General features: G+C 40.7%; 1 long non-coding RNA gene across 2 annotated transcripts in view; it reads right to left on the bottom strand.

The window, feature by feature from the left end:
• Window positions 1–362: 362 nt before the first annotated feature.
• LOC125128020 (uncharacterized) overlaps window positions 363–23981 on the bottom strand; it is a 46593-nt gene continuing 22974 nt past the window's right edge. For both annotated transcript variants that reach the window (XR_007135118.1, XR_007135119.1), the window contains exons 3-4: window positions 1230–1378; window positions 363–614 (exon numbers count right to left, since the gene is read on the bottom strand). This is a non-coding gene — a long non-coding RNA (uncharacterized LOC125128020). The remainder of the gene's footprint in view (window positions 615–1229; window positions 1379–23981) is intronic.

Here is a 23981-nt window from a genome sequence, read left to right as displayed (position 1 = left end):
TGTGTTACCTGAATCTGACGACCATATCATCTTGACCATTCTTATCCTCTAACATTTTATCACTAAAGATCCTTTTGCTTATATGGGTATTGGAATCAAATTATTACTTTTAATTAAGCATAAAAGTTACAGTTTTGCTCTCCTAACCCCAGGCAACTTTCTAATCTCTGCTCTCAAAAGCAAAATATTTGCTTCTACTGTATAGAATGAGATAGTTGTAACTAGAGTCTTATATTTTTTCCAAAAAATGCTTGATGGGTTAAATAAAAGGATCTCAGTAAACATATGGAATATTATTTATTTGGAAAACTATATTAGTTTAACACAGAATTACAATTTCAGAATGTGTACAATCAGGCATTTAACATAATTAAGTAAATTAATACACATCCAAATTCCTCATACACTAATGATGACTCCTAGAACACATTATGTATCCCTCCCATTTTTATTCTCAGCAGAGTGCATAGAAACCTGGCTCGTGTAATAAACGCACATTTAGAACAGTGGATTTTCTCAATGTGAAGGATTCTTTTGTGTGCTCGGGAAAGTATACAGAACTATAGGTCCTTGGACTCCTGCTGATCAAATCAGGGAAATGGTTTGTTAATGTTCTGGAAGAAAAAGAGGTGAAATATTCAGATTACGCTTAATCATTGAGGGGAGAATAGTTTTACAGCAAAGGGGTTTAAGTCACACGGTTAATATTAACAATAGCAGCAACAATAATGAGCTGATTCAGCCTGGAAAAATATTCTCCTTGGGCTAGAATTGTAGGATTTCTTGAGCTGTGCTGTCCAATAGAACTTTCTACAACGATGGAAATGCTCTATAATCCGCACTGTCAACTCTGGTAGCCATTAGCCACGTGTGACTATTAAGCATTGGAAATGTGACAGAGGCAACGGGAAGTGGATTTTGCTTTTTGTTAATCTGAATTAATTTAAGGTTAAATTTAACTAGCCACATGTACCTAGTGGCTATTGTTTTGGATGGTGCAGTTCCAAAGTGTTACTGATAGAGCCTCTTTGAGCAATTTCTTTAGATAACTCATCTATCCACGCACAGTTTTATATATTTTTACATTCGTTAATTCAACCAATATTTTTTGAGCACTGTTTCTGTTTCAGGCACTGAGAATATGATGAGCAAAAGTGACCAGGGCCCTACCCCCATGGAGTTTATATTGTCCCATGAAATAGAGGACGACCAATCAAATAATCACACACCTGGTGGGAATTAGGAGAATGTGACGGTCCTAAGAGTATCCCACGTGGCTCCTTTCTGTGAGGAAATCCTGGCTTTTCAACCTCTTTAAAGTCTTCTGATTTCCCCCAAGGGAGTGACCTCTGACCTGGGATCTGAAAGATGTTTGGCCCTTTGAAAGGAATAGATTTTTATCAGTTGATGCTACAGGGATCAAGCAGGGTTGGTAGAAACAAATTTAGATAATTATCAGACTGACTGCACATGTAAACAAAGCCACTGTTTCTCTTTAGAAAGAAGAAGAATAACAGGAGCCTGGTGGCTGTGAAGCATTAAAGCTGTCAAAACTGAAAGTAGAGCAGTTGATCATAGGATACCCAGGGAGTTTCCAAGTCATTTTGTCTCATAGTATATAAAGGCACAGACACTGTTAAGGGCTTCCTTCTCTTATTGAAATAAGATGTAGAAAACACACACGCACAGACACACACCTGGGTATTATTAAGAAGTAAGATGTTAGGTAAATTCCATTTCCTTAAAGAAATATTTTGATGTTCTTGGAAACCTATACCCCTATTGAATACTAGCTAAGTTCCTGATACAGACAAACTATGTCTCTTGTAAAGATGCCATATGAAACAGCACTGATCTCATCTATTCCACTGAAATATTTCCCAGTGCCCTAGGATGGTCATCTGTGAAATAGATGATTTGAAGGTTCAGGAAACAAAACATCCAAAGGAGCAGAAATAGTCATCAGACTCCAGTTTGCATGTAAAATTCCAATCTCCCTGGAAGTTCTAGCTGGTAATCTGATTTAACCATGAAATGATATATGATAATTTGAAAATAATTATGTCCTCTTAAATGAGAAGCCACTAAAGCACTGCTGCACAGAATTAAAGTAGCGTGTGACACTCTCTAAGTTTACCTGCTGCAATTTTAATTGGGGGTTCGGAGTCAGGGTGGTAACACTGATCTTGATAAAAATATCCAGGCAGAATATCTAAGAGAAATATATTCTATCATCTTTGAAAGAGTGTGAAAAGTGTATCTAGCACCTCCCCCAGTGCAGGATTGCATGATTCTGCCCAGTTTTACGGAATGCTGCCAGATGGCTGAGCTCTATTCCCACCCACCCCCCACCTCCTTTTCCTGGTATGCTTGAGAGCATCTGAATTAGGCTAGAGGCATGCCCAGCAAAATTACACTTAGTAGTTAACAGGAATCACTACATAACACACTCGTGGACCATGCTGGGGGTCTGTGCTGGACAGAGCCACTAGGAACTCTTGGGTAATGAATGCGGTATTGAATGCTTTTGTCTCACCTACAAATAGTGACACATACCCTAAGCCTACAAGTAAGATCTCTTCGAGCAAAAGAGTGATGGGACACGGCTCCGTTATTCAAGTCCACAGACACCCTGAAGCCTCTGAACTTAAAGGATTGTGCTGGGTTCAATTTTCTATAAAACCCACACTGGCTGTGTTTATATCAGGATACCTGCTCACTCCCTTCCCTGAGGTGGGCATGGCTGCTAGGGGACTCCTGGGTTGTTATTACCCTGCACCCAGTCTTTCTAACCTATAATTTTACACATAAGCATTCTTGTGGGGACTTCTGCGTGTGGAGGGGAGGTGGGGAGCAGGAGCTATTGGGGAGGAAAATCCAGTTCATTTCACTAATACCCCTCTGGCCAGTCACTCCTCCTGGCCCAAACCATTACTTTATACATTGTATAGCTTTTTGCATGCGGTTTACAATGTAAGCAAATGATCTTGCGGAATATTTTAACTTTTATAATGTTAAACTTCAAAGATATTCAAAAGTAAGGCATACCAGTGTGATAAGGCTCCATGTCCTCCCATCACTCAGCTTCCATGTGATCAATCCAGGGCCAGTCTTATTCCATCTACACTCCTACCCCCTTACCCCTTTTTGTATTATTTTGAAGCAAATTCATGAATAGTTTACACTTGGATAGAGCAGTTAGTTAATAGAGGAGGCTACTTCTTCCCTAAAGCCGGCTTCGATTCTTCTCTTCCCAGCAGGAAGAAACTGTGATCCTTGAGACTCGCTGGGACTGTATTTCTACCTTTCTTCTAGCACCAACCTCTTCTTGTCTGGAATTATAGGTCTTTTTGAACAACTTATCTCTCCTATTAAACCCTCAGTTCCTTGAAGGCAGGACATAGGACTAATTCATCTAGCATTCTATAAATGCTTATTGAATGAAAGAAGAAATGCACAAAGATGGGTTACGATGAGTAAATTCCAAATTCAGATCAACATAGATACACACCCAGCACTGGGACTCAAGGAAATAAAACCAGCACAACATTGTAAATCAACTATACTCCAATACAAAATAAAAGTTAAATTTTAAAAAAAGCAACAGATATCTCTTCACTTCAGATTTGCTTCTTCTATTTGTAAATCTTAAGTACAGATCTTGAGTTTTTTCCAAATGCTAATACAATCATCAGGGAAAATACGTTTATTTTGAAATGATATGATGGAAGATGTATTTGTTATTTACAATCATGTAAAAGAGAAGTGGTTTCTTGTAGCTATGCATTAAATAGTACACACTAGAAAAAGGTGAGCTACATTTTGCACAAAATAACAAAAGAAATTCAGAAAGGACAGTTTTCTTCCATGAAGGAAGAGGAGTTTGGTGTTGGGTAGAATTGGCTGCAAAGCTCTGCCTTCAGCAAGTTACTTAACTTCTCCCACCCATACCTTCCAAATCCAAAAGAGTGGAAGAATTTTCTTCTTGCTTCACGTGCTTGTGAAGGATTAGATGAGACAGCATATATGAATTACATGCATTACTCTTATGCACTGGTAATAATACTAGCAACCACCTAAGAGTTTACTATATGCTGACAATGGATTAAGCAGGATGCAAGTATTAGTCCAAGTAATCCTCACAGTAACTCTGAGGACAAAGTTAATATTTTCATTTTGTTGATAAGAAAACTGAGGCCTAGAAAATTAAGCAACTTGCTCAAGGTCACGTAAATTAGTAGGAGGTGGAGCTGGGGTTTGGACATTTGAATCTGGATCTCCTTGATGCTAAAGAGGAATTCTTTAGCATCAAGACTAAACTTTCATTAAAATTGACTTTCTTTCATTAAAATTTCTTTGAAAATTTGCATAGAAAAGGGCCTTTCTTTCTTCTTCTTTATTTTTTTTTTTTTTAGGCATATGGAAGTTTCTGGGCTAGGGGTGGAATTGGAGCTGCAGTTGAAGCCTATGCCACAGCCACAGCAAAACCGGATCCAAGCTGCATCTGCTACCTATGCTGCAGCTTGTGGCAATACTGGATCCTTAACCCACTGAGCCAGGGATCAAATCCACATCTTCATAGATACTATATCAGGTTCTTGACCTGCTGAGCCACCATGGGAACTCTAAAAAGGGCTTTCTTAAACTTTAGGGAAAATATCTTTTATTTCAAACACTTATTTCTGTTGTCATCCTGTATAACAGAACCTGAGAAATACACAACTTTGAAAAATTGGAAATTTTTGAAAGAGGGAGAGTTAATAATGGAAGGATGAACATTTAAAGACCACATTCACTTTTATTTTAAATACTTACAAGAATAGCGATCTGATAGAATATTTTTATTTTTTTAATTTTTTTTTTGTCTTTTTCCCTTTTCTAGGGCTGCTCCTGGGGCATGTGGAGGTTCCCAGGCTAGGGGTCTAATCGGAGCTGTAGCCACCAGCCTACGCCACAGCCACAGCAACGAGGGATCCACCAACCTACACCACAGCTCACAGCAACGCCGGATCCTTAACCCACTGAGCAAGGCCAGACCTGCAACTTCACGGTTCCTAGTCAGATTCGTTAACCACTGAGCCATGACATTAACTCCTGATAGAAAATTAATATATTTATTTAAGGGTGTATAATGTACAGTGACTTGTTGGTAACATGAATTCTAGTGATGTAGCAGAAAAATATACCTCAAGGCACAACTTCCATAACACACCCAGAGAAATAGCAGCATTAAAAATGTATAAAATTTACAAATGTTGGAAGATCTTAAGTGAAAAAGTGTTTAGTGCATGATATATAATGAACATGGGATAGGTATTGGTTACCATGAAGGATGAGTCATAAAACACCCAGTATATTAAGTCACTCAGAATGAGACCATGTCTAGTGTCTAATTAAGTCTTAGAAAAACTTTGAAGAGCATTCTTATTATTTCCATTGATTATCCCAATATAAAAGCCTAGAAAGGCTTCCACTAAAATATTCAGGTTGGCTGTCATTACTGTCCTAATTGAATAAAAATATTTAAGGGGTTCTTCTCCTAGAAAATGTAGTCCAGTCTGAAAACCTGTCTTGGAGATTGAGCTAGAGTAGCTGGTCCCTACAAGTTTCCACATTCCAAACACAGATTTACTGTAGTAAAGAAAATCTGAGTCAAATGTCTGAAGAACAGAGTGTGATTTAGCTAAAATTGCCAATTTTGTTACAGCGTGTTTGGAAGAGTTGCCCCCGAACCGGCTGTCATGAATATTTCTTATCTTAAACTAATTCCCACTGAATCTTTTGAAAGTAAATAGTTGATATTCAAGAATCTCCCAGGAGAAGCCATTGTCAAGTCTCCCAGGGACAGGAATCTTTGCGGCACCTCTGCATGCTCAGGGCCTGGCACCTGGCAGGTGCCATAGATCTGTGGTGACTATGGAATGAAGGGAAGTTATTTAGGCCACAGTTCAGCTGTACCGGGAGCCTGGCTTTGCATTTCTTTTCACAGTTAAAGCTTTCCCTGAGCAAGCTAACTCCTAGATGTTAGTAAACAATCCTCAAATAAATTTTGGTTAATTACCTTGGTATAGTCCAAGTCATATGGGGCAAAGACCTCCCCTGGTCCTGTTGCGGCCTTAAACTAACTCCTCCATGGGCTTGGACGCTGGCCGAGATAAGGCAGACCCAGGATGGTCTCAGCTAGACAAATGCTGAATAGAACAATTGCTGCCTCCTGTTGCTTTTGACACAAGTATTTGGTGGGGCGGGGAGTCGAGGAGGATAGTATGTTTGCTATTCATGAAGAGGCTCTTTTTGATCCTGCAGGCTTTGGAAGCTAATGATAATTAATTAATACCACAGGAGACCCAGCAGGTCACCTGGACTTCTGATTCACCCAGATAAGGGGAAAGACGAAGGAGCAGTAGCTACCCGTCTCTATTAGAAATGGTACCTGGTGCCCTGGGAGGGCTCTGCCAGGCTGCCTTGGCTTGGGTGTGGGCCGGGCAACTCTCCACCATGAGGGCCTCAGCGGGAGAAAGGCTGGAAGGGAGGGGCAGTGTGACAGACAAATCACCAGACTGAAACACAAGTCCAAATATATTCATTTTATCTTGACTCATCTTTAGTGTAAGCATTTGTGGAATCAAGTTGCTCCTACATGCTAGGGTGCCTCAGTTGCCCCAAGTTTTGCTCTCCCCAAGTTTAGTCACGGGCAGACTACACCTCCACCCTAGAGGCTGCTGCTTGAGCAGGAGATAATGCTCTTGCACGCATTACTAAGCACAGTGTGAAATTGGTCCCCAAAGGGAGGAGGCATGACCAATGCGCATCAGATGTTCAGGCTTTCTGTGTGACTCCAGCCAGGGGCAGGGAAACAAAGGAGCCTGAAGGCAACCAGGGTTCCAGGCTAACCCCACAGTATAAAATGCATGGGGTTGGGGGTGGGATGGAGGGTGAGTGGGAGGCAGTGGAATTAAAGGGTGAGGGAGGGGAAGATCTTTGCATACATTGGAGCTCTTGTTAAGTGGACTGGCCACTCACCCCCAGTGGGACCTTGATTAAGTTAACTTTTCTGGGTTTCACTGTCCTCAACTGTAGCGTGTCATTATGTTGTTAAGTCCAAATGAATACATGGGAAACGTTTAGGTCTGTTCCTGCCTCCACCCAAATGTTCAATAAGCATTAGCTCTCTCATCATCGGTAGCTCAGACTTGCTTTTATGGTATGGTTTGATTAGTTTAGCTACAGTTTGTACCAAGACATTTCAGAGCATTGAGGTTGTGCTGAGTGTCACATCATTGTTTGAATTAAATCATGTAGCCTGTGTTGGGAAAGGTTGGCGATTCTTAAGAAATGTTCTCAAGAACGATAACACCTGCCATGAGGTGCGAATTAGTTGGCTAATTCAGTGTTACAACTAATAAAAAGAATGAAAAAAAAAACCAAACGCTTTTCTTACATCTGTCCTCCCTTGGTAATATCATAGGACACAGTGGCTCGCTCTCTCACTTGTTTGAGAAAAGGCAATTAATGACCTTCCCCAGATCTTTGGTTGCAAAGCCGGAAGAGGGTGTACACCTCGAGGGCAGTTCTTTGCTTCTGCAGGCATACACTTTCATTAGGTCTTGGGTCAGCGTGCATCTGGGTTTTGGAAGAGAGCATGCTAGCTTGAGGCAGACTTCCGCTTCCAATGAGATCTGATCAACAAGCCCAGGAGAAGAAGAAAGATGCTGTGAGCTTCCAAATAATGACCTGGTCAAGAATTCAGAGGACTTGAAATTCAACATCTGATCTAGGCCAGAACATGCTTTAGAGAAACACAGGGGAGAAAATATTGTAAATGTGATGTATAAGCTGGCCCAGTAGGAGACTGGGGGCAACAATATAAAATAAAGTTGTTTTAAATTGTATTATTTAAATCCTGGGTGTGTGGGAACTCAACAGCCTTTTGGGTTAATCTTTGCTACTCACCTTACCAAGGGAATCAAAATACTTGAAACAAGGTCATTTTAGATGTAAGATAAGAAGAACGTGAAGGCATAATTATAATATCCAAAACATAAATCACAGCAAAGAGTGATTTATAAATCACATATAAATCATATGGAAAATAATTTATAAAAAGTATCGATTATGTTGGACACCTGAAACTAATATAATATCGTAAATCATCTATACTTCAATTAAAATTTTTTTCAAAAAATCACAGTAAATGAATTTTCATAGAGAATTGGCTAGTTTGGGTTAGGAAAAAAATCCTTGGTGTATTTTCACTGGAGTCTACCTCCATAGTGTCACCTGGAGAGGGGGGGGAGACCAGTACTGGAGTTATTGGAAAGTCACAATTGCATAGTGGCTTCTATAGTTAGGCTATGATAAATAAGTTCCTGATGGAAAGTGACTCTGAGAAAAGCATTGAAGGGAAACCCAATTTTAATCTAGGGATTTGTAAGCTTATACAACTGGCAGTAGCCTAAGGAACAAAATGGGTTAACTACAAAGTGGGTTGTTATCAAATTGTTTGCATTCAACCTTAGTTTTCCTCTTATTAAAAACATAATACATTTTCAGGACAAATATCGTGAATGCTTCATGAGTAGAAAAAGATAAAGTTCTAAGTTTGCCATAGTTCATAAGGAGGGAAAGAATTAAAAGAGAAAGAAAAAGTTGAACTTGACACTTTGCAAGTTTAGCCTCAGAACCTTGGAGTTTGGATCTTGCCCATTTGTGACAGTGTAGTCCTGAAGAAGTAACTTAATTTCCTTGTATATGGACTTGAGTAAATAACCTTTCTGGTATAGATTAGGCATACTTTATGAACAATTCAGCCATGTCTACACAGCAAAAAATAAGGAAGTGATTGGTGATTGCTTGGTTTTGGTGATCAGTAAAGACAGCAGAGCCAGCCACAAGTCTGAGATTTATTGCCCTTGACCTGCCTGCCTTGATTATTACAGAGACTTAATTAGCCAGCTTGGTGTAGAGTTCCCTTCATTTAGTAATCGGCAAATTTGACTGCAGAATTGTTTTCCTCCCATGTGAAAATGAGCAATGTTTATATTACTAAGATCTAAAGGAAAAATTTTAAAGATGACTAAAAACTAGAGAGTGGAAATTTTTCATTTATGGAAACTTCACTTTCTACTTTCTTTTAACACAAAAAGATAGTGGCTCCTCGCTCCCTTGGATCACCTGCTTGGAGCTCAGTGGCTCTCAAACTTGACTAGCTTCAGACTCACCTCCAGGGCTTCTTAAAACACATGGCTGCCAGCTCCTCCCTGGCTTCTAATTCAGTGGGTCTAGAGTGGGACTCAAGAATTTGTATTTCTAACAAGTTTCTGGTGATGTTGGTGCTGCTGTTTTGGGGACAGCGCTTTGAGAACCACAGAGGGAACTGGCCTCCTGTTGGGTACTTAATGGTCCCCATAACACCCTCCCCTCCCCCACTCCACCCCCCCGGCCTTTATGTCTTCCTTGGGCTCTTGCTTCCATCACTGCTAGAGGCCAGTGGGAGGCCTCTAGCTGCTCCACCTGGGTGACTCCCTCTGGAAGCTGAAGTGAATGAGGCCTAACTTCCTCAATCCCCTTCTAACGCAAGATTTCTGATTTTTTAAATGAAAGGATAGAAATAACTAGAGGGAATCACAAGCAGAAAAGGAAAATGTGAAACTGAAGCTAAATGTGATTGCTCTAAATACACAGAAGTTTGGGTTGAAAACCACACCTCTGACAGATGGAGATGGTGGCTCCATGACAATGGCCATTGTGTGCCATATTAGTGACTACTACTTCCTGGCCTGGAAAAGACATTAGAGGTACCCCAATTGAGCCTGTTCCTTCTGTACCAAGGAGTGAGCTCCAGGTAGGTTCCTTGGCTTGTCCAGGGTTAGTCAGATGAAAAGGAAAAGAGACAGAAGTCACACCCAAGATCCTCTACTTCTTGCCTGGATGGTCTTTACTCCATATCATTGCTGCTCCCCATGGATCCTCCCTCTTCCTTTGCTGTTACGTTCAAGATTCTGGTTTCTTCACAGATGCTACTGAGATGTATAAAGTCTCACAGTAGAGAAATCTTATAGATCTGTCTGGGTTTAGGATCCCATTTTCTGAAGAACTGGAGGAAACGAAGGGACCTTTTTGGCTTCTGAATATGAAGAGACTACAGAGGAGGCCTTGAGGTTTGTGAGAGCTTCCTCACATTTTCAGGAACCCCACAGTGAACTCCAAAACATCTTTCTATGGTTGCCACACGACCGACATGGAAACAAAGAAAGGAAAAAAGGAAGCTAAGGTTGAGGTCTGGACAAAGATTTCCCTTTCCTTCTTGAGTTCTTCTTCTAGTATATGACGCTGCAGAAGCAAGATCCAATGACATCAGCATCTTTGGTGAAAAGGAAGACAGAAGTGGAGGGTAAGAAGGGTATTAACAGTCTGGAGGCACCCTACTTAGCAAATCCAACATGGGTGTCCAGCAGCTTAATTAGCACTGGAAGCACCAATTGAATGTGACTTCAGTTGCAGTTTTGGGCCCAGATTCATCCGTGACTGGACCTAATTCGAATCAACAAGTAAATATTGAGCACTGATTATGTGCCAGGTAAGTATTATGGGAAATAGAAAGATAAGCATGACATGGATCCTGTTTTCAAGGAATTTATTCACTAGAAGAGAAGAATTGTACATAAACCACTAAGGTACAAGACAGAATGTGACTATGCTAATAAAGAGGGGGGAAAAGCTCTCTGGGAGCCCCTGAGCAGTGGCTGCAAATGAGTTCCTGGCCAAAATCCCGAGTATCTGAGCCATTATCCAATGGTTTAGAGGAGGCTGAGGTAGAAGGCCCGTGCTAGGGAATTGGAGGCAGCTAGTTGGCAGAGTTGGTGATAACGTGGTTGTCAGTTGATTGCAGAAGCAACGACATACCTCTAACAACCTATTTGTGATCACTGAGGCCAATTTTCAATTTTTTTCTCTTTACAGCCACACCTGCGGCATATGGAAGTTCCCGGGCTGGGGGTTGAATCGGAGCTGTGGCTGCCGAGCCACACCACAGCCACAGCGCCACTGCATCTGAGCTGCATCTGCAACACTGCAGCTTGTGGCAATCTCAGCTCCTTAAACCCACTGAGCACTGCCAGGGATCAAACCTGAATCCTCCTTAACCTGCTGAGACACAACAGGAACTCCAACCAATGTTCAATTTTAATCTATATATTTGCATCCCTAATTTTGGTGAGGTCCCTCTTCCTACTCACAAATCTGTGCTTGTAAATGACCAATTGTTCTTTTCACTTGAGCAGTTAAGCAACTAAATGATTGCATGTGCAAATTCAGGGGTTTACAGACTAACATAAGTGTGTTAGTGGTTGCATAACCCCAAGGTGGAAGTGGAAAATTAATAGGCAACCTGTGAAAATCATTATTAATGTTTTCCTTCTGAACTATCAAGAAATAAAATTACATACTTGGTATTTGGACCACAAAAGATGGGGTAGACATCTATCTTAGACAAGGAACACAGCAATTTTCTAAGTAGTTAATGCCTTGTTATTTAAGTCAGTTGGATCTATATCAACAACAACAATAAAGATAAAACCAAAACATGAGATCTTGAATTTTTTTTTTTTTTTGGTCTTTTCTAGGGCTGTACCCGAGACATATGGAGATCCCCAGCATAGGGGTCTAATTGGAACTGTAGCCGCCGGCCTACATCAGAGCCATAGCAATGTGGGATCCAAGCCTCGTCTGCAACCTACACCACAGCTCATGGCAGCACTGGATCCTTTACCCACTGAGCAAGGCCAGGGATCAAACCTGCAACCTCATGGTTCCTAGTCAGATTCATTAACCACTGAGCCACGATGGCAACTCCAAGATGTTGAATTTTTCTGTGGCCATTTCAGTTTCAGTTTAAGTGGGTCTAGAAATAAAGCCTAAACACATCCAGGGTAGGGATTCTGAAGTTTTGTGTGGCAGAAATAGCTAAAATTTATCTTTCTCCTTCCATGAAGGAATGGCTGCTAGGAGGTAGACTGAGGATCGAAGGTGATCCCATAAAGATTCCCGAGTTCCTGCGACCTTGGAATCACCTGCCTCATCTCCTCCCTGATGGAGAGCCAGAGGAGATGGATACCAGAACAGTGCAGAGCAGAAATAAGGGAACCTTTTCCCTTCTTGTTTCCCCATGGCTGAGCTCTCTTGGAAACACTGGGGGAAAAAGGATGGTGATTTTGGAGCTCCAGGGCCCTTGGTGTAGGCACAGGGGGTGGAGGTGTGTGGGATGGAATGTGGGAAGGGGTAGAAAGGAAAGCTTGTGATGGAGCCAAAGTGATACAAATGCCCAGAGGCTCCATTCCCTAATATCTGGGCACCCTGGGCAGGGTAAACTTATCTTTCTTGCTCAGCAGAATAATTACACTCCTGAGAAATACTTTTTAAAAATAAAAATGAGTTTTGTCACAAGGAAAAAAATGGAAATATCCTCCAGGAGGTTGAAAAAATCTGTCAGGTGTTGTGTGTGTGTGTGTGTGTGTATGTCATTATTATGACCAGGGAATTTATTTCCACTAACAGTAAATTTATGGGGAAAAAAAAGTAAAGACAAGAATTGATTACTCATAAAGTATAGAATGAAGGTTGTTGGCGATGCCTAAGTTGCAGAGGTAGTAGCATGCGACCACTAAATCTGCCATTCTCCATGCTCTCCACTGCATCTACCATAGGAATGGGGCGTGGGAAGACTTGTGCGACTCGGCTCTGCTACAAATCTGGCTGGCTCTATCACATCATCCTCTGGCTGTGGTCTCACTCAAGTCATGTTGGTCATTCATTGAACTAATGCCACTTGGCAGATAACTACCATTTGTACCCTGGTGATAGCCTTTTGCTGTTTCCTAACTTGGCAGCCTCATGGCGATGTTAATGGATGTACTGTAATCAGAAAAAGTGGGTGGTGACCGGGGCTGGGCTTAGCCCCTCCCTGCACACAGTATTATATCACGGTACCCTGGCCACCAGAAACATTCCCAAAGTACACAATCAGCTCCAATTCCAAAATATTTTGGTTGGCAAAACTAGTCTAATAACTAACCAAAAGTAGTTTTAAGTTCTCTGTGGTTTTATTTAAAAATTAGCTGTGTGAAAATTGGGAGGCTGGTGTATTGTCTGAGTGGAAGCCTTGGCAGCCATGTGTAAAATCTCTATCTGGGAATAGTTGAAACCAAGGGTTAGACTGTGCATTGCTTAGTATTACAGGCTTCAGTGAATAAGAAGGGATATAAAACAAGTAGGTAATTTTTGCTTCTTCATTTTACCTGAAAGGTACTTAGTAAAGTCCATCTGGTTCATACCCAAAATACATTGAAATGTTTGAACATATAGCAGCAAAAGATTTATTTATTTTTTTTAAAAAGCCAAATCTTGGTGTTAACGAAGCACAAGTATTGTGATTCAAATTTGATATGTTGTTAAAAGTGTTTTTACATTTGTATTACTATTATTTCTAGTCTATTTTCCCAGAAGAGCAAACTGGAGTGAGAGATGAGGAACTGGCAGAACAAGAGGCCATAAAAGTGATGGAACACCCAGAAGGGATATAAGAAACTAAATATTGATCTTTGTTCTTTCAGTGAGGACGCTCGAGTTTCTAAGGATGTCATTACAGCTCTGGTGGCACTGGTTAATCTGATCTGCTATTCAGCTGTGGTTTTGCTCAGCCCTGAAAGAACACTTTGTTCATGAGCTTCAGCTGACAACCAGACAGTTCTCTAAAGCAAGGGTTATAGAGAGAACATTCCTTTCCATGCGTTATGTAAGATATTCAAGGTATGTAGGACTCTGAGGCAATGAATGAAATGCTTTTAAAAAATGACACAACCAGAAAACAAAGACACGACTTATACATTCAAATTAGTATTAGCCTTCAAAGAGTCATATTGGAAGACATACTTATTCTAGCAAAGCATTGCTCAAAGCATTTTGGAACTTTTTGTTTTAAAGTTGCCTTTGCAGCCAGAGTTACAGTTTGTGAACTGCTTAGGACTAAACACTTAGGATATTTCACCTCAATCTTTAGCCATGACACGGAAGGTTGATTACCGGCTTTTCTCCCCTGTACATTTAACTCCAAATAACTTGGGATGTTTTTTAAAAATCAAATATATTCATTCATCCATGAATTCACTTAATAAATATCCATTCAGTGTCCCATGTGCCAGGCTGCATGTTAGAAGCTGACAGTTCAGTGACGCATAAGACAGAAACGATCCCTGCTCTGTTGGAGCTGACGTTATAATAGGAAAGACAGACCAAAACCACCCCCACAACAAGAGGCTAACAAACAAATTTTCAAAATACTCGCCAGTTGGGATAAGCGCTATAAAAGAAGCAGATAAGGAGCTAAGCTAGAGAAATAACAAGAAGAACCCGTGTGTAAGATGGGAAAGGTGACATTTAGGCATAAATTCAGTCTTTAAAGATGTCTCCTTGCCACCATTGGGAGTATTCAAATGACTATGTTTTAATTTTAAAGGACAATATTGAAGCCTGAGTGGACTGGGCAGAGCCCCCTTCTCTTTCAGTAGAATATGAAAGTGGGACCCCTAATCAGCGAAGTAGCCTCAAAAGTAATACCTGGGTAACCACAAATCATCTGTGATAGCAAGTAAGTTGTATCTCGAGTGGCAGCCCTGACCAACTGGTAACAGCCCTTTCTTTTTTTCTTTTAAACAAACACACACACAACTTTCTCCCCAGATGGTAGAGCCATCTTGACTATCCCACTTGTAAGGCCCCAGGATCCTTAATCCTTCATCTCATCTCCTGAGGCTCTCAGAGCTACCTGGAAGGCATCCTGGAGGTCCCCAGTGCTGCAGAGGTAGCACCACTTTATCTGCGTCCAGTACTTGCAGGTTGAAGTGGGACAGCAACAGCATCAAGTTTAGGTTCTCATACTCCTCTGGGATGATGCCCACCATCCTGAGAAAGATTCTGAGGCTGTGCCCTGGCCTCATGGGCAACTGTGCTGAGAACCATCAATGGTGTCTGCTATGGGCTTGGACTGCGGTCACATAACATCAGTCTACCCATTACTGGCAATGTTAAGTTTGATCGTTAGGTTAAGGTGGTGTCTGACAGATTTCTCGTCTGTACAAGCACCTTTCTCCTTTAAGAGTATTGGGTGACATTTTGAGATGATGTTAATTTCCTGTTGTCCAAAGAATTTTAATGCCAAATGCCTTGCCTAAATTCACAGATTAGGAGCCTATTTCTCCAACTCCCAGCCCTGACAACTTTGACTCTGCTATGCTGGTTCCATTCACTAGCACATGAACATTTCAGGTAGAATGTGAAGAAGTCAGGGTTTCTAAAGACACTAGGAAAATCTAGGTGACGAGTTCCCGTCGTGGCTCAGTGGTTAACAAATCTGACTAGGAACCATGAGGTTGCAGGTTCGATCCCTGGCCTCGCTCAGTGGGTTAAGGATCTGGCGCTGCCGTGAGCTGTGGTGTAGGTTGCAGATGCAGCTCGGATCTTGCATTGCTGTGGCTCTGGTGTAGGCTGGTGACTACAGCTCCGATTGGACCCCTAGCCTGGGAACCTCCATATGCCATGGGTGCAGCCCTAGAAAAGGCAAAAAAAGAGAAAATCTTGGTGATATGTAGACCTTTATTAAATGCATTGAAAAATAAAAATTTCATTAGAAATTCCTATTTTGCAGGAAACAATTAGATTTCCCTTACTGCTAGATAAATGAATTCTTGCTAATATTACTCGAAAGAAACAGACTTGTGTTGACCAATTCTCCTGCCCCCAAAGATTCTTAAGCAGGTTTGGATCCTGTTTCCTCTGCCCTTCTTCACTGTGGAAACCAGTGTAGATTTGTTGAACCAAAGACTTTGTGCCGAGTGTGAGTGCCAGTATCTTTCCTTAGAATCATTAGCTACAACTCTCAATCAGATGGATTAATGTTCAATTTCATATTTTTAAACCGTATTGTGGTGGCTTTTATATGAATCAAAGTCCCATTGTTGAGTCTTTCTAAACATCAGAAGCTGTCCCAAAGACTTCCTGCAGCAGCGTGGTCCATGGGGGTAATTATATTAGGATAATAGGGTTGAAACATTTCATAATTTAATGAGTCTGTAGAGTTCTTATTCCCAGAATTAAAAAAGAACCTCTATGAATGTCAAATTCAGTAATTATCAGACTGAACAGAATTTGGCTCTATTTAACCAACTGGCACACTCTCCACAGATAACAACATGGTTTGATATTTATAAAGGGCCCATTTCCCACCCCCACCCCCACTCAGACACCAGAGATTCATTAACTATAAAACCTTACATAATTCCGTAAAGAAATTCACTTCTCTGCAGCTTTTCTAGCTTCGAAATAGGCTTTCAGTTTTTCCTGAAATGGAGTAGCTAGTTATGGCCCAGCATACAAACTGGCATGACTTTGATGGAATTTAATAAATAATAACAACAATAATAATAAATACAAAGTTCCCTTGGTGTTCGGGTAATAGTTCTAAAATTCTGGGAAGAGGAATGAGAATAGGATGGAGATTGAGTCTCTAAGTGGCATAGAAGATTCCTTCGGGCATTAGGTAGACACATTTGGGTTTATTTGGATTGGATACATAAAAGCTTAATTTTTGCCTTTAGTGAAAGTTTTTTTCCAAGAGAACTCTTACCAAATGCCCGAAGAAATACAGAGCTGGGTAAGAACAATAGCTGACATTCACGTTCTAGGTTTTTTACATGCATGTCATTTAACCATCACAAACAAACCCTTCACAAGGTACAATTATTCTTTTCCTTCTTTGAGAGATGGAGAAACCAGAGCCCCAAAAGTTCAGGCAACGTCCTGTAGGATAATCTGGCTTGCAAACCCAAGCAAACAGCATGCCTGCAGAGTTGGAGATCGTGAGGTCCCAAAAATAAGCAATTACCACCTCCGAAACTCCGCTGAGGGGCACAAGAAGGGCAGGGAGATTTATAGTGCTTTTCACATGGGAATCGCTGAGTGTGTCTCCTGAATATTATGATTACTTTCCACAGCAATCCTTTCATGCAGCTTATAAACCAAGAACCGGTGGTCCAGCAAATGAGAAAGTGACTTGTGGAAGGCATTCCCTGTGCTCCTGGGAGATCCTGGCAGAAAGTGAGAGGGCTTTTACCTTTACTCCTGGGAGTTCACCAATGGCTAGTACTCTACCTAACTCCTCATCATGGAAGACATATAGGGTTCTTCCTAGTTCGTGTGTACTCATGCGATACTTGCTCTGTATGTCTCCTTGGGGCCAGCATTCCTGGCAGGGAAAATGAAACCAGGGTAATAACCATTGTAGAGATTATGAAACTGCTTCTTATCTGAGTCCATACTCTAAACCTTCTTCAGCGCTTTCCATGCTGATAGAATTATTTTTTATGACTCATAGATACATATTACTTTTCCATTTTTACCCTCTTTACTTTCAAGAAGGTCAGATGAAGGAGGAGAAAGGAGTTGGATTTTATTTAACCTTAACTCATGGACTGTGGACTGAGAAAAAAGAAATATGCCCAGCTTAGTTCTAGATATAAAAATAATTTTTAGAGTTTTACCAAAATACAATCCAAAGGTAAAATTCATTCAACAAACATTTATTGAATTCTTTCTAGGTATAAAACACTGCAATAGGCGCTGATGTACAGAAATAAATAAACATCATGCCTGCCCTTAAGATGCTTATACTCTTGTGTGTAATGTTGTGTGATCATTTGTCTGGGCCTGCCTGGGGCAGTCTTGGTTTACACCTGTTTTTCCAATGTAATGATAAATAACACTCCCTTTCATTCTCAAAACTATCCCAGTTTGGATGACAAATTGCTTATACCCTAGCAATGATATTTCCCACTAGATGATATTTTTAAAATACTTGGAATTCTTGGGTATAAATAAAAAGTACAAACAGCAAAGGTGCAAAAAGTGCACTGACACACTCATTTTGGAACCACTATTCCTGTCACTGTGTCAGCTGAAGTAAGTTCACTGGGAAAAGTGTGGCATTTGGTTTTACATTATTTTAAAACATGCAACTACTGCTCAATCTCTATTGAGAGAATAAAATATAGTGGCTAGAAAAGTTAAGAAGTTGAGAGAAAACGGTCACAGATAGACCCAACGGTATGTATCATACACTCAACTCCAGTTTTGTAGGAGCCAAAGGCACTTGCGGGAGCAGGGAAGTGTCAGGTGGAGCAGACAAAGCAGTGGTTGGAGGCATTTGGGGTCACAAGCCTCTGATCTTAGAATTCAAGGTGGAGTCTGCCTTTCCCTCTCTTGGACTCTTTTGTTCTCTATCCCATTTCTATAGGTACTGAACTCACTGGTTTTTAAAGCTACCTGCAATGTGTTTTATGGAAGGTTGGTGTCTGCAGAACTTCTAAATACACATCATTTTGTGTACTGTTGTCTGAATATGTATACGTACGTATTTTGATATTGAAGACAAGCTATTTTTAGTTTCCTTTTGGGTATGTTTGGAGAAACTCTTAACTGTTGCTATGCTGCTATGGAAACGGTATCCACGTATACTGACATGTTTACAATTGTTTAAAACACTATAAACTTTCCAGGGCAAAGGCAAACAGCTCACTTCCATCAAAGTTGTTCCCTAGTTTCCTTTTTTATTAGTTTATTTATTACTCTCGGATCCATGTTGGAATCTGTTTCATCTGTGCTTCTATTAAAGTGCTGTTTTTTTCTCATGTGCATCATCGTTTAATTGATTTCACATTCGTAACTACAGTGGCACTGAAGGCAGATGAAAAGTTTACCCTGAAATCAGAAATATTCCTTGGTCTTGCTAGGAACTGAGAATTAAATACCCCCTAAGGGAAATAAAAAAAAAAAAATGGAATAATGCCTCTTGAAGGTATATTGACCAACTATCTAGAATTATTTGCAAGTGTAGGGGAGTCATTTAAATGTAACTACTGTAATTATTGTGTACACAGAATAAATTTAAAGACTAGTCTAATTGCTTGGAAACAAGCAAACCCAAAAAGGAGTTTTCTGCCTTACTCCAAGCATGAAGAAAGGTAGGTGGGTAAGAATCTTTACAATTTTTGGAAAAAGAATCTTAACAAAGCTACATGAATTGAAGCAAATAAGAACCATGTTTGTTTGGAAGTACTAGGAAAGTGATTTTTAGCAGGGCAGTTTTCTAGGAGTCAAAAAGTATTTTAAGGTGGAATCTGTAATTGTGAACCATATGATGGTCGGTCCTGACTATGGGAAAGGACACACACTCTATCAGAGCATAATATTTTATGGGATTTTAAACCCAGAGTACCTACTCCTTTAAAAACTTCTCTTTTTCAAAATTCACTATCTATTTTGGGTAAGTACACAGTAAAAAAAAGTTTTTGCTGTCATGGAGTCAACTTTCCTCTCTTTTCTACTAAAATCTCATTTTTGTTGTCTTCCTGAAATGGTCATTTTAAATCACAGATTAAAAAAAAAAAAAAAAAGTGGGACTGGGAATGATTTGCAAAGACCTGGTTGACTGGGGCCTCAACTGCAAGTAGAGATAAGGGAGGCATAAGCCAAGAGTTCCCACTCCCACCCCCACCCCAGGCCCCTTTCCCACAATGTTTATACACTTTCTCTGCTACCACTCATCAGCGGATATTCCATTCTAAGCCCTTCAAAGGACAAGGTTTCTGTGATTCTTTTTTCTTGTGGGAAGGATTCCTCCCCGCCTCTTGGAGCTTAGCAGCAGCTAAGAAATGTGACCCCAAGGTCACATTCAGATTAGAACTCAGTAAAACCCGATGGGTTTGTTATTGCATGGCTCTAAAGGAAACACAGAATGACAAGGGCAGCTAGCTAGTCCACCATGGGCATGGAGAGTGTTTACAGGAGGGCCTGATGGGAGGTGAATCTCGCTTAGCAGCCGTTCATGTCAAGGGGGAGGGCGTTGCATTCATTCTTCCGGGTTGGAAGCCTGGGAAGAGTGAGTGTCAAGTGGCTCTGGCAGCTGGGTCCCTTCAGGGTTGCCCTCAGGATCAGGATGAAAAGGGGACAGCAGGGTAGGAGCAGCAGTATGGCTTAAGATAGAGCCCTCCCCAGGCAGCCGCTAATTGGCTTAGTCCTTTCAGTTTTCTCTTAAGAAGCAGATTTCCGTTTCTGTTCTGTTGCCTCTGAGGGGATTTCCCATATTAACCTTCTCTAAGCTTTCTTGAGGGACTGTTTTTGAGGGCTGGTGGGGAATTTCCCCCTTCTGACCAAACTGTTGCTGGGAGAGATTTATTGCTGATCTTCATCTGGGGATTTTCTCACAGAGCTTTGCTACTTCCTGTTTCCCAGGAGTCTCTGCTCTCTGGGAACTGAAGAGCTATCCGGAGAAGGGGACAAACAGGCGTTAGGAAAAAGAGAAGGAGGGTGTATTTGATACAGTGGTTCTTGTCTCCCCCCTTCTAGTTCTTTGCTAGAGTGATACTGGACTTGAAGATCAGGCCCAGGGACCTTGCTGAGGGCTTCAGCTTGATTGCACTAAACATTCCACAGGAACTTGGGTTGGAGAGCAAAATTGCAAATCACATAAATGGTTGGTTTATTAGAATGGCTCTCCTGGAATTCCCGTCGTGGCGCAGCGGAAATGAATCCTGACTAGGAACCATGAGGTTACAGGTTTGATCCCTGGTCTCGTTCAGTGAGTTAAGGATCTGGCGTTGCCCTGAGCTGTGGTGTAGGTTGCAGACATGGCTCAGACCCTGCATTGCTGTGGCTTTGGTGTAGGCTCTGATTCAACCCCTAGCCTGGGAATCTCCATATGCTGCAGGTGCGGCCCTAAAAAGAAAAAAAAGAAAAAAAAAGTATGGCTCTCCTGTATTGGGAATGGATAGAAACTCCTATGTTAAAAGAAACTATTAAAAGAATCATTACCCCTTTTACTTAGTGATAATGCTCTACCACTTCTTGAGTGCTTTCTGTGTGGCATGCATGGTGCTGGGGGCTTGGCATACTTTTCTCATTTGATCCTGACAACCACATAGAGAAGTAGGCCTTGCCAAGACGCATTTAACAGATGATCGAATCAAGGCTCTGAGAGGTTAGGCAATTTAGCCACATTTTCCTGGCTGGTATTAGGAGAGCTCTAATTTTACAGAATACCAAGGTCTATGGTCTATTTATTCAGCTATAAATTTGTTCCAAACTTGATATTTGTTTCATAGGGTCTTCTTTAGGTGCACAGCACAGCAGTGAGGAGGACCGCGGGTAGAAGCAGCCCCCCCCTCCCCACCAAACCAGGATTGAAAAATATTTTAGGGACAGTACTGACAGTCATTAGCTTAGCTCTGTACACCTGCCAGGCCCTTTTGCTGTACGTCCACTATCTTTACATCACCTGGAAAGGGATGCTGCTGACCTGGGAGTAGGAATCAAAATATAAAAGAAACTCTAATCAAATCAATTAATTAGCTCTTTCTCTCAGAAAACCTTCTATCCAACCACTGCTTTTTACTTTGCTATTTTCTACCCTAGCTTTGTACATTTTATCAAGGTTCTTAGAATTCTCCTGAGGATGGGTCCCAGAAGATCTCTGGCCCTACTCTAGCTCTGGGAAAATATCATTCTTGATTGCTCAGAAGCTAGATCAGTGTCTGTGTGGGCATACTTGTGTGTGCATTTTCTGGTGGGTACGGTCTTCTCAGTGGGCTGTATTAGCTACAGTTGACATTTGCAAAGTTCTCCACATATTTTCAGTTCCACATGGAAGTTATGAGCAAAGGTGAGGGTGTTGGTGGCAGCCCCAGGTCGGATACGACAGTTCCTGGGAATTCCCAAGGAACGGAATGCACCTGCTGCATTGCTGCCCCTTTCCCACTGCACACTTCCCTGTCACTCCTCCTCTCTGGGGTCTGTAGAGGAGGGCTCCAGACCTTACCCTCTTCATCTAAATAGGACTCTTATAGCCGCCAACTGTTGAGCGCTTACTAGCTACTGATTTATTTACCTGCATTAACTGCCTTGATCCTCACCTATAAAGGTAGACAAAATGATTCCCACTTACTTTTCCAGTGAGGAAACCAAGGCCCTGGCAGGCTAATAACTGGCCCAAAGCCTCCTAGCTAGTTATCTGAGGGGCTGGAACTCAAATACTGGTCTGATTCCTGGACTTGGCTTTGTTGGGGGAGGAGGGACTAAACTTTATTTATTTATATTGATACAATATTAGTTTCAGGTGTACAAGATAGTGATTTAATATTTTTATACGTTATGAAATGACCACCAAAATAAGTCGTTACCATCTGTCACAATATAAAATTGTTACATTGATCACATGCCTTATGTGTACATTATAACCTTGTGACTTATTTATTATACAACTGGGAGTTTGTACTTCTTAATCCCCCTTCACCTATTTTGTTTGTTTCCTCACCCTCCTCCGGCAACCACCAGTTTGTTTTCTGTATCTGAGTATACTTCTGCTTTGTTTCATTTGCTTGTGTGTATTTTTTTTTTTTTTAGACTTCACGTAAAAGTGAAATCATATATTTGTTTTTCTCTATCTGACTTATTTCACTTAGTCTAATACCCTTCAGGTCCATCCATGTTGTCATAAATAGCCATTCTTTTTTACAGCTGAGTAGTGTCCCATTGTATATATGTACCACATCATTTTTATCCATCCATTGATGGGCACTTATGTTGGCTATTGTAAATCCATATCTTGGCTATTGTAGATAGTACTTCAGTGAACATAAGGACATATATATCTTTTTGAATTCATTTTCTTTAGATAAATACCCAGAAGTGAAATTGCTGGAGGGTATGTAGTTCTACTTTTAGTTTTGTAAGGACCCTCCATATTGTTTTCCCTAGTGGCTAAACCGGTTTACACTCCCACCAGCAATGCATGAGGGTTCCTGTTTTACCACATCCATCAGCATCAATACTTATTGTTTCTTGTTTTTTTTTTTTTGTCTTTTTGATAACAGCCATTCTGACAGGTGTCAGGTCGAACCTCATTGAGGCTTTGATTTGCATTTCCCCAATGATTTCTGATGTTAGGCACTGTTTTATGTCCTTGTTGGCCACCTATGTGTCTTAGGAAAAATGTCTATTCAGATCCTTTGCCTATTTTTCAGTCATGTTGTTTGTTTTTTTGATATTGATTTCTCCCCTTATGGTTTGATGGATTCCTTTACTATCATGTTTGGATTCCCTTCTTTGTGTGTGTGTATCCATTGTAGGGTTTTTGTTTGTAGTCACCATGAAGTTCATACATATCGACCTATATCTATAGCTATTTTAAGCTGATAGTCACTCAAATTTGGAGGCATTATAAAAGCACTACGTTTTTACTCCCCCATTTCCACGTTTTTCGTTTTGATATTGCATTTTACATCTTGGTATTTTGTGAATCCCTTAACTATTTATTGGAGTTTACAGTTGATTGTACTACTTTTTTAAACTATTATACTAGCTTAAATGGCTGATCCACTGCCTTTACTATATATTTGCCTTTATCAGCCAGATTTGCTTTCATATATTTTCTTATTTCTGGTTGTTGTCTTTTCTTTTCCGCTTAAAGAAGACCCTTTAACCTTTCTTGTAAGGCTGGTCTAGGTGTGATGAACTCCTTTTGTTTTTACTTATCTGGGAAACTCTTTATCTCTCCTTCAATTCTGAATCACGACCTTGCCAGATAAAGTATTCTAGGTCTTAAGTTTTTTCCTTTTAGCATTTGAATATATCCTGCCTCTACCTTCTGGCCTGTGAAGTTTCTGCTAAAAAATCAGCTGACAGTCTTATGGGATTTCCCTTGTACATGATTAGTTGTTTTTCTCTTACTTCCTTTAAGATTCTCTTTTTATCTTTACTTTTTCCATTTTCATTATAATATCTTGGTGTGGGTTTCTTTCAGTTCATCTTGTTTGGAACTCTCTGTGATTCCTGTATCTGGATGTTTCTTTCCTTCCCCAGATTAGGGAAGTTTTCTG

The sequence above is a fragment of the Phacochoerus africanus genome, chromosome 5 (assembly GCF_016906955.1).
Source record: "Phacochoerus africanus isolate WHEZ1 chromosome 5, ROS_Pafr_v1, whole genome shotgun sequence".
Lineage (NCBI taxonomy): Eukaryota > Metazoa > Chordata > Mammalia > Artiodactyla > Suidae > Phacochoerus > Phacochoerus africanus.
Note: the sequence above shows the minus strand (reverse complement) of the source record. Positions and strands in the feature narration are given on the sequence as shown.